The sequence below is a fragment of the Canis lupus genome, chromosome 17, assembly GCF_011100685.1.
Source record: "Canis lupus familiaris isolate Mischka breed German Shepherd chromosome 17, alternate assembly UU_Cfam_GSD_1.0, whole genome shotgun sequence".
NCBI lineage: Eukaryota > Metazoa > Chordata > Mammalia > Carnivora > Canidae > Canis > Canis lupus.
The window spans coordinates 16,822,990-16,833,829 of record NC_049238.1 but is presented as its reverse complement, the minus strand read 5'-3'; the positions used below and the strand labels follow the sequence as shown (position 1 = coordinate 16,833,829).

Below are 10,840 nucleotides of genomic sequence, written 5' to 3'. Positions count from 1 at the left end.
TCTATCTCTACACTCTGGAGAGTTGAGCCTTGGTGTCCATCGAAAGATGAATGGATAAAGTAGATATGGTCTATGTATACAATGGAATATTACTCAGCCATTAGAAATGACAAATACCCACCATTTGCTTCAACGTCGATGGAACAGGAGGATATTATGCTGAGTGAAATAAGGGGTAGTGGAAGAGGAGGTGGATGGGGGGATGAGGTGACTGGGTGACAGACACTGAGAGGAGCACTTGATGGGCTTAGCACTGGGTGTTATGCTATATGTTGGCAAATCAAACTCCAATAAAAAATATGCAAAAAACAAACAAACAAACAAACAAAAATAGGGCCTAGGAATATAGCATTGAGTGGTTCAGTGGGAAACAAGCAAGCTTGTACGGAATAAGCTTAGCAAAGTTTGTGAAGTTTGTCTTGAACTTCAGCCCTGTCCATTAGCTGAGGGTCTTAGAGTCCATCCTCATCAAGACTATGAATTTCCAGTCATATTGGTTATTCCTCCTCCATGCTCAGTTCATCTGTCCTCCCAGGAACACCTACAAATCCTATTTACTATCTATACAAGTCAACAATCCTGTCTCAGGTATGAAGTGCAATCACATACATACACCAAGATTTGGCATTTGTTATTATAAATGCTAGAGTATATAACTTACTGCTCTTTTCCATAGTGAAAGTGTCTTTGTAAATAAGAATATATTTAGTTTTTAGTCCAATAATATATTATTATGGAGTTATGTAGAAAAGTTAAAAAAGAAATGTACATAGTTTTCAGAAATGGTCTAGTTTTTAAACTGTTTTTCCAGCCACTTTTGCTTCTTAGCACAAAGATGGGAAGGGTCTTTGGGAGGAGGCAATCTGAAACCAGCCTTGGCCAGGCTGTAGTTGATTCTCAGTATATCTGGTGAATGAATAAATGTGTGTCTTCAGTATTTTCCAGAGACTCAGAAGTAAGTTTGCCTGGGTGAAAAAGCAAGTGGGAACAGGAACTAGAATTAGTGGGTCAGTTTCTGGGATCTTGGGAAAAGAAGATGGATAAGAAATAGTATCCCCTTGTGAAGTGGAAGAGCGAGGTTCTTGTCTCATGGAGTTGAAGAATTAATCTCACAGACAAAGGAGAGTGAGTAAAGCAATAAAGTTTATTAAGCAAGTATATAGAAAAAGTTGTCAAGAGTGAGAGGGGTCCAAACAGGGTTGCCACTGGGAGCTTATAAGGGTTGGTCTTTTATTGAAAGCCAACCAGGAAACCTAAATCCTTTTAACATCTCTACTGATAGCACCATTGAGTAAGGACTAGCAATAACACCTTCAATGGCTTACTTCCTTTATAAGGTCTGATGATTCTTTGTTGGTCTCAAGTAGCTGTTTTATAATAAGATCCCACCTCTGAAACCTAGGACAAGACAGTCTGGGTTTGTCTCTTATCTCTGGTTTCCTTTCACTTCCATATTTTTGGGATTTTTGTGAGCCTGATCCCATTGCCCTCCACCTATATTTCCTTATCTAGCTCCACTTGTCCCTTACTCACTTGAAATCATCTTGTTAACAGAATTAGCTTTGGGAAAGAAATAACTCAAGGCTACTAGATGGTCTATAGATCTTGACTTGGGCTTCCACTTACCTCTAAACTCTTCAATGTCTTAGGGGAGAAGAACATGGGAAATTTGCATTTGTTTTATTTTGAGTTAGGTTAACTGAAAACAAAAGCAATCTACAATCATAGACTTGAATATTTTTTTGCTGCCTCTTCTGCTCATGTAATCCTCCTGTGCCATATGAGCCGTGTTCCCATGGAAGGTCGGAAGTGGTGGCTGAACTGATAGAACCAGTTAAAGCAAGAGAACATCCAACGTGAAGGGGTGGGCAGACAGTCTCCCTCCTGCCCAGTCTCATGCATGTGTCCGTGTGACAGGGTGATGCAAACTTGACCAAGTGGGAAGGTTGATAGACATTTATGTGTGTATTTTACACTGGATCTCATGCCAGTGTAGCCTTGTTCAATGATAGTGATCAAGACCTTCTCTAGGAGTGCTGAAGTGACTGGGCATCAAACCACTCAGCTGTGGGTTAGCCCTAAGGGATTCATGCTGCTGGGCCCTGGCCTCCAGGTCAGAAGCTCTCCAAAGCAACACTGACTCCATTCCATTTCCTGACAGCTCCAAGGCATCCCAGCTGTGCCTGTGATTGATTTCAACTGGGCTCTCCAGCCACATTCATTTCGGCCAAAAGCTGATGTTCTTGTTTACCATCCTGTGTTAAATCCTCAGCACCAGAGAAGGGGTGAATACTCTCACTGAATGCAGGAAATTAGTTGAATTTTTAAATTAAAGTCGTTTGGCAAAATGGATGCTGAGGAAGACCATCCCTAAAATAATAAAAACTAAAAAACTAAAAATAAAAAAATAATAATAATAAAAACTAGATAATCTTACCTGTGATAAATTTGCCCCAGGGCCAGTTCTCTGAAATGTTACTATTTAACAAACAAACTAGTCCTGTGTCAAGTGAGTGAGAGGGCTTTGATCTAAGTGTAAAATCTCTTTTTCCCTTTTATGGAAGCTATGTCATAGCATCTGTTACAATCTGGCAGGCCTTTGTTTGTATGTAAAATATATCAATATTGAATATTTAATTTTGCCAGTAAGTATTATCTATTTATTTTTATGGTAAAGATGCAACAGTATTTTTCAGCTTTATTGAGATATAATTGACATAAAATTGTAACATATTTAAAATGCATATCATGATGATTTGATATACATAAACATTTTGAAGTTTCTTAACCTATTCATCACCTCACATATTTATCTTTTTTTTAAGAACATTTTAGTTTTAGGCTCTTAATATGTCAATTACATAATATAGTATTATCAACTATAATCATCAGGTCATACATTAGATCCTCTGACCTTATTCATCTTATAACTGAAAGTTTGGATCCTTTAACCAGCCTCTCCCAAATCCCCTACCTCCAGCCCCTAGCAACCAACCTGTCTGGTCTCCAGCTGGTTTATTTCACTTAGCATAATGCCCTCAAGGCCCATCCATGTTGTTGCAAATGGCAGGATTTCTTTCTTTCTTGTTGCTGAATAATATTCCATTGTATGTATAATTCCTTTATCCATTCATCCAGGGATGGGCACTTAAGTTGTCTTCCTGTCTTGGTTATTGTAACTAATGGTGCAATGAACATGGGGGTGCAGAAATCTCTTTAATATTCTGTTTCCCTATCCTTTGAATATATATACCCAGAAGCAGGATTGATGGAGCACATGGTAGTTATATGTCTAATTTTTTGAGGAATCTCTATACTGTTCTCCATAATGGCTGTACAAAGAAAGTTATTTTTAAAAAAGTTTCTCTTTGACTAGTTCAAGGGAATCCTCAAAACATCTGCTAGACCATTAGAGAAGCAGAGCAGAGGGGCTGAGCACTGGGCTTGAGCCCTGCCTCCACTATTGACTGGCAATGAGAGCTTGGTCAAGGACTCATTGTACTCATATATCAAAATTATTATGATAACAACATGTTTACTTACAATAATTCACACTATTATGTATATGCAATGAGACAGTCATAGGAAGCACTTTTAAAATACTTTTTTGCAGATATTAAATCCGCACATTAAAAAAACTATTATTACAGTAGCATTTTTAGATAAAACATTTGGCTACAAAATACCTGAGGGCTTCCTTTGTTCAATATTCAGAACAGAGTAATATGTAAATAGAAGCAGGTTAAAGGAATTTGATGTTGATGGACTAGAGAAAATAATCATTTAAGCATTTTTTGGGTGATTGGATAAAAGGAATCCAAATTCTTTTAAGATTCTATTCAGTAAGAGTTGGGTGTGGGAGAAGGGGGCTTTTATACCAGCCTCAGCATATCCATAAAGAGCTTTTGAGGTCAGCAAAGAAGGAATGCAAGAGTTTTTTCTTTAAAAAAAAAATATTTTGTTTATTTGAGAGAGAGAGAGGGCACAAGGCGGGGGCAGACAGAGGGAGACAGAGAAGCACACTTCCTGCTGAGCAGAGAGTCCAACATGAGCTTGATCCCAGGACACTGAGATCAGGATCTGAGCAGAAGGCCGATGTTTAACCAACTGAGCCACCCAGGTGCCCTCAGGATGGTTTTTGTTTGTTTGTTTGTTTGTTTGTTTGTTTTTGGCTTGAGCTTTAATCTCTGGCAAACTGTGGACTTCCACATCACTGTTGTTATCCAACCAGATGGCAGTGGTCTTGAGGATAGGAGTCATCTCATCTTTTCTGAAGCAGAACAGTAGAGGGCACAAGGTAGGTGTTTGATTAACACCCCGCTGATGGATTCTCTTGCTTCATTTCAGTTCCATCCCCAAACAGAATGTAAAACGCTATTTGATGCCTGAAACATAGCAACACTAAATATTTTTATAGATTCAGTACCATGGATTTTGTGATATGAGAACCCAGTAAATTGCTCTAAGGATACACTGCCATGCAGGGCAGTGTCTCCGACCTGTTTTGCCTTGCTCGCATAAGCACAGACCCATCCTCCAGCATCTGCGTTTATTAAAGATGGAAGAAATACCTCTTAGTGCTTGTACCCAGACCTAAAAGTGCTGCTGCACTGCACAATAACAGTCTAGTGTTCCTTATCCCTCTTCTTCTATTAATAATACATTAAACCTCAGTTATAAAAAAAAAAACTCAGAGAAAAAAAGAAAAAGAAAAGATAATGATTTCTTGACAGATCTTGAATGAAAGGCTTTAGCACAGCTTTAACTGAGCTTGACACACTATTTTTTAATGTGCACGTCCCTTCTCATTCCCAATCCCTTCATACTTAATTGAGAAGTCCCACTTAGGGCTGAAGCAAAGAGTTTAATGAACCTCCTCCCTAAAATCATTAATTCAAAATATCTGATGTTGATTATGCATTTTTTGGTGATAAGTACTCTCCCTGGTGATGTCTGCATAGAAATGGGCTGAATAACCATGTTTTGTGAATAGAACCCACACTGTTCAAATTGGAATGTTTTATTAATCACAGTTCTTAAAAGATATTGAACATTGGAGGGGGTAGATCAGGAAATAAATAATACATACTCTTGAAATGGCCCTGAGATGAGTAGCTGTTCTCTTTATAAATATTACAAACCTCACATAATCCCTTAGGTAAAGACACAATATTCAACACACATAATGATAAACAACAAAAAAACCCAGCATTTTAATTTGAACCAGAGTAGCCCTGGTTGTGGTTTGCTTATCCTGTTAATATTCCCGTAGGTCTTATTAACTAGGCTATTAGTAGCCCCAAATAATAGATGATTATCCTGAGATACAACAATCGACCCACATAGTAATACATTTGGTCACTGTCAGTGATTAAATGATATAAAATGGAAGAGATAAAGAGATAATCCATATGTAGGGAAGATGACGATATCATTTTCTGATCATGTCTAGTATCAAATTAATGTTGGACATACATGTTTTTATAGCTTCTTTAATCATTTACCTATAAAAACAGGATCTTGGAGTTGCTGAAATTGAGAAAAATTTTTATTGTATTTATTCTTTAGTAAGAATTATTATGGCATACATTAGCGCTGTGAAACTAATTGCTCTAATTAGCAACTGCTATCAGTGACAAACTAACACAGAGTATTCTGTTTTCCACAACTGTCATTAATAATTTGTTTTTTTAAGGAAAAAAGGAAGAAAGCAAAAGAAAAGGAGTTTTCAAGTAGCCATTGGTTTCTCTTGGACCAGATCGATTCATGTTCCTTTTTTCCTGTATTTTGGCTCCAGCTCCTGAGATCAGATGTTGGTACTAGGGTGGGTACATCAAGTCCCTGGAACTCTTTCTGTCCAGTGGTTCATACATTTTTGGCTTCTATTTTCACACTGATCTCCCATAATCTTTATAGATAATTATTTGTTGACATATTTTAGGCTTGTCCTTTCCAGTAGCATGAGGCTGGCAACTATGCCTAATTCATCTCTGCATGACCAATATTTGAGCCTGGGATCATGTCTTATTACAATGTCTTTATACAATAGTACATTCACAAAAAAGACAAGCTGGTTGGTTGGTATTTGAATGACAAATCAATTTAGGATAAGCAAGTCTTTCCTCTGAAAAATCAGGAAAAAAAGCATATCTGCTTATATTATCCTAAAGTAGAAATGATGTATCATATATTTGCAATTCCTGATCTTGTTCAGATTGTAATAACAACAGATAGCTCTTCAGGTTTCTCTTTACAGAGAATCATACTTATGGGAAGATAGATTCTGCTTTATTTTACCAAAAATTTTTGAGGACCTACTATGATCAGGTGATGGAGGATGCAAACATATGTAAGATAAGGCATTCCTGAAGGTACACTTTGGAGAACACAGATATACATATATGATGGAAATAAAATAGATATGATAGAATGAAAAGAATTTTAAATAAACACAAAATAGGCTTGCTGTTGTCTGAAATTTAAGGTTGTTACACACCTGTTGAACTCACAGGCTCCTTGAGTACAAGATGTATGTTGTTGTTGTTGTTGTTGTTGTTTTATGTCTCAATTCCCAGGAAGTCCTACAAAGATAATCATATTATCAGACATTTATCTAACAAGGATACGCTCTAGAAATTTCTCTTCTTTTCTGATGCTCTTTGTTGTAGTTTTACAAGCAAGTAACCAACTCATATGGTAAGATTAACAGATTTATATCTGTATTTTTCTTCTCATTGTGTGACTGGTACCTCAGTGGGAATAACACATACAGGTCAAGAGGCAGATGTTCTCTTACAAATTGCTCAGCTTGTTCAAAGGAACAAGGTGTTTGGCAAAGGAAGAAGTCAATTTAATAATAATTTATCTAATAATGCTCTGAATATTTTATCTTCAAATGCTTTATTTTCAAATAAATTAAGAGTTCTACAAAGGTAAAAATATAGTCATAAATTGAATGAGGGACTGGATGTTTTATGTAAGAGCCAACAACAACAGGCATGAAATAATTACAAAAATGAAATGAACTTTGATTAATTTGCTGCCAAATTTGCATATCTGTCTTGTTCTTTTATTGGGGCATGGAAGAGAGGGTTGTGTGTTGGAAAGGTGAGGTTGCAAATGCAGTTGCAAATGCAGTAAAGGTAGTATTGCAAACATCACAAATCAAAGAGTTTTTTGTTTGTTTGTTTGTTTGTTTGTTTTTCTGAAACTGGTCACTCTTTGGTGTTTGGTAAGGTTAATCTTACAGTATTATTTCCAAGCACTTCATGTTGAGTTCTGGATTTGAGTTAGTTGAAATACTTCTCTCATCCCATGTATTAGAGTGAGCAAACCCTACCCAGGAACTAGACTAGAAGAACTAAAGAAATTCTGCCCACAGTGTGGCAGAAGCTTCTGGAAGGTACCCTGTTTTACAGTAAGTTAAAATGCATGGTGGTAACTGACAACCTAGCAAATCCCCACATGATTTGCTCTTTTATAGAGTGAGTGCTCCCTGAGAATGAGAAAGCTTATCCCCAAATCTTTTGTTAAACTCTTCTTGGGTTGTGCTTAAAGAGCATGAGCTGGTGTCTTTTGGGGTTTTTAGTTTGTGTATTGTGCTGAGAACATAGGAGATCTGGGTAAGCCACCTCCTCCTCCTGCATTAGAGCACATAACTTTCTGTAGACCTCAATAACATGCACACCTTCTCCCACTCCCTCACAAAGCCCTTTACATCTTCATGAAAAGTCTTCATCGGAGCTCCCACAGTGAAGAAGTCAAGGAATGGAACCCTGAGTTTGTTTTAATTCACGAATCCAAATGTCCACAGCACTTCAAATAAACCTATCTTTGCTGACTGCTGCAGTGCAGTAAGGACGGTGATCTTGAGCAAGTTGCCAAACCTGCCTGTGCCTCAGTTTACCTGAGTTTACAGGTAAGCCTCAGTTTACAGTGCCTTATCTGTAAAATGGTGCCAGTGATGTACCAATCTTAGGAGACTGTTGTGAAGATTAAATGAATGAACGTATGGTAAGGGCCTTGAACATTCTCTGATAAATAGGCAGCATCAGATACATCTAAGGCATGTTGCTGATACTGTTTCCTGGGTCCTCTGTATACAGTTCCTTGAGATCCACTGTATCACTGTAGGAATGGGGACTGAGAAATCCTTGCATCCTTGGATTCCTGATCCAGGAGGTTGACAAGCCCTTTCTTATCTCTCCTTCAGTAAAAGGCATCACGTTTTTCTCCAGTCATTCATGTAATGGGGGGCACTGAACCCATATTCTCCAGGCCACACTGATCTACTCTCCCGTTCCCCAACACAGGTACCCTGCACAGCTCACCATATCACCTCTTACAGGATTCTTGTGCTTCTGCCCTGCCATCCTACCTAGACTGGGAGGTCCTGCCAGTCCTTGGTATTTTATAACTTTGAAATTCTTTAATGTTATAGTTCACACATGCAGAGTACATGGAGGCTTGTTAAGGCAGTATCTAGTGGGAAATACATTTGTGTGTGTGAGGGAGTACTACTGGGGGGTGCATATTACTCTTCTTACCATGTGGGCACCAGAATTCGATGGTAATTACACATTGTACCCTCCTTGCCCTAAAACCCGTATTTAGCAATCCCTGAAGGGGCTCTCAGAACTGTACATAAAGGCAAGAAAGATTAAGTAACAATGGCTAAACCCAGTTGATAGAAATAACTCTGTGTAGCTTTCTAACTTAGCATAATTATGTATTTAGCAAACTATAAATTGATGTTGGAAGTGTGCAGAGATGTTTCTTTCATTGTTAAAGCACTGCAGAGGCTTTCAAACTACTTTACGCTATTCTATTTTTAATAAATTATTTTTTTTACCTACATGCTTCTTTCTTCTAACAAAATCTTATGCTGAGAACCAAGTACATAAACAAGAGAGAGAGAGAGAGAGAGAGAAGTATGTGGGGAAGTGCAAGTGGTAGAGAGCTGTTCTGTCTAAAGAGGGAGGGTGGGTGCATGAATGGCAGTCCTAAAATATCCCTAGTCATCTCCTAGGCACCATCCATGGATATTTAGGGAAAAGTAGAACCTACTGGCTTTAAAGAGAATGATCTGTGGAATGGAATGAGTCTTGGCTCTGTAACTTACATGTAAGAAAATTGTGGAATGAATAAGTCATGGGAATAAAAGGCACAGCATGAGAAATACAATCAATGATACTGTAGTAGAGTTGTATAGTGACAGATGGTAGCCAGACTTATAGTGAGTACAGCAGAACATATAAACTTGTGTAATCACATATTGTACACCTGAAACTAATGTAACATGGTGTGTCAAATATACTAAAAAGGAAGAAAGAAAGAAAGAAAGAAAAAGAAAGGAAATAAAGAAAGAAAAGAAAGAAAATTACTGGAAAGTCTTCAGATGTCTATGAGCTACAAGATAAAGATAATAGTCAATATATTACCTTCAAGTGTTAGAAGAATCAACCAATATGTGGTATGGGATACAGCATGTCCTCCTATGAGGTGGAGACTATTATTCCTTTCTGTGTTTCACCTCATGGGAAGCCATGTGCCAGACTGGGTTGAAATCTATAACATGATTATCACAGGCCCTAGTGGAGAAGATAGAAGAGATCCATCACCACTTCACATGTTGCTTATTGTCTCTAATGCCCCACCTGCTTTACCCCAGTAAGTCCACCAAGTCCAGACAAAGAAATCTATCAAGCAAAGATATGCCCCCTGGTTGGTGTTCACTGCTCTAGCATAAGCCTCATCCCCTGAAGGTGCTGCCAAAGTAGTGTGGCACATCTCTACTTCTGCTCACTCATTATTTTTTTAAGTCTTCACTTTCAGATTTCCTTGAAAATATGCCTACATTGCTGATGAAAGCCCACTACAAATGGACCTCAATATAAGAGAAACCTTTCACTACTCAGTCAAAGGGAGGCAAATGGTTTTTCATTACTACTTAAGGCTGGAGTTCCACGGAAGAGTTGTCTAAATTGGTTAACAGTGATTATTCACATGACTTGACGATCCAAGTGGCCCAGGGACTCCTGATCATGCTTGGAGACACCCAGGAAGGTCAGAGACCTGCATTCATCATCATTGCTGCCTCTAGACCCCACATGTCCTGCTGATTTCAGGAAATGAATAACACAGTGTTCCTAGGTTGTGCTCAGACAGGAATCAGGTCAAGGTTTCTTGCACTTTAAAGTGCCCTAACAGTGAATGACACAAGCTCTCAACAGCCACACCCAGTTCCCCCCTCCTGAGTACACACAGCCAGCTGGATGGATCTGAATGACTTCTGGCATGAGGTGATATATTCAATACTGGAAACACAGTCACTGTTAGGATATGGACTGTATCACTGTTTGATAATCTTTTATAAATAGAACACACTAATAGTTTTTATGCTCAATACTGTAGAGTATATGGGGCTTGAGCAGGGTACAAAGCAAAGCTCACTTAGGACTTAAGAATGGAACCACTTTAAATATAACTCTTAAGTGTGCATTGCCTGTATTTAGAAATGCTTCAATGAGGTTTCCTTTCCACTTTCTCAAGTGGTTCGTTGGGAAGGAATTTGAGGAGGTCTACAAATTGCAATCTGCCTTCTTTCCTATTTTCTTTTAAATTCCAAAGTGGAAGTTTTGCACCTTTGGGCATGTTGGTAACCTTGGGGCTCTGCCAGGGGGAAAAGAGAGAGTTCAGCTCAGAGTTGTACCCTGGCAACCCAGAGCAGTTTGCAGAGATGCAAGAGTGGGCAGAAAGTCATCCTGGGCCCCACAGTCCATCCTATTTCCATGGGCCTTTCTTTTCTGACTGCAATTTTCACCTCATCCAGGTGTGAAAA

The 10,840-nt window shown here is 38.4% G+C and overlaps 1 long non-coding RNA gene across 3 annotated transcripts in view; it reads right to left on the bottom strand.

Annotated features, from left to right (window-relative positions):
* Positions 1-4,072: 4,072 nt before the first annotated feature.
* Positions 4,073-10,840, bottom strand: part of LOC106559880 — a 58,333-nt gene continuing 51,565 nt past the window's right edge. For 2 of the 3 annotated variants that reach the window (XR_005371832.1, XR_005371833.1), the window contains exons 6-8: positions 9,441-9,590; positions 6,497-6,581; positions 4,073-4,385 (exon numbers count right to left, since the gene is read on the bottom strand). This is a non-coding gene — a long non-coding RNA (uncharacterized LOC106559880). The remainder of the gene's footprint in view (positions 4,386-6,496; positions 6,582-9,440; positions 9,591-10,840) is intronic. The other variant, XR_005371834.1, reaches the window with a different exon arrangement.